The 744-nt window shown below is 45.0% G+C and overlaps 1 pseudogene; it reads left to right on the forward strand.

Annotated features, from left to right (window-relative positions):
* The first annotated feature begins 55 nt into the window (after positions 1-55).
* On the forward strand, positions 56-741 carry LOC103584782 (annotated as a pseudogene).
* The last annotated feature ends 3 nt before the right edge of the window (positions 742-744 follow it).

Raw genomic sequence — 744 nt, forward strand, 5'->3', positions numbered from 1 at the left:
TTCAAAGCAAAGGAAGAAGATATATTTTCACATAAATTGAATCATGGCACTGAAAATGCTGTCAGCAACCAGTTGCACTGTGAAGGCAGTTTTCCAAACTACCATTTTTGGCCATTCTTGGGAGATTTTACTTGGCCGTGTGATCCCCCTGAGGAGCTTCTCTTTTTAATCACACGATTTCTGCATCAGCCAAGTATGGTGGGCGGCACATGGTGACTATGATTCCTGGGGACAGCACTGGGGGCTGAACTTATGCTGCATGTCAAGGCTGTGTTCAGACATGCATGCATTCCTGTGGACTTTGAGGAAGTGCAGGTGACCTCCACTTCTTGTGCAGAGGACATTCACAATGCCATCACAGCAGTTCATTGAAACCATGTGGCTTTGAAGGGCAACATTGAAACTGACCACAACTTGCCACCATCTCACAAATCCCTCAACAGCATATTTCATGTCACCCTAGAGCGCTATGCCAACATTTTCCATTTTAAAAGTCTGCCAAGCATAGAAACCCAGCACAAAGACATAGGCATCTTAGTTATTCAGGAAAACACAGAGGGTGAGTATAACAACCTGGAGCATGAGAGTGTGAAAGGAGTGATAGAGAGCCTAAAGATCATGACTAAGGCCAAGTCTTTGCACATTGTTAAATATGCTTTCCAGCTGGCCCAGAAGATGGGGTACAAAAAAGTGACACCTGTGTACAAGGCCAACCTCATGAAACTGGGAGACAGTGTCTTCCTC

Source organism: Galeopterus variegatus, unplaced genomic scaffold (genome assembly GCF_000696425.1).
Source record: "Galeopterus variegatus unplaced genomic scaffold, G_variegatus-3.0.2 Scaffold109388, whole genome shotgun sequence".
In the NCBI taxonomy this organism is placed as follows: Eukaryota; Metazoa; Chordata; class Mammalia; order Dermoptera; family Cynocephalidae; genus Galeopterus; species Galeopterus variegatus.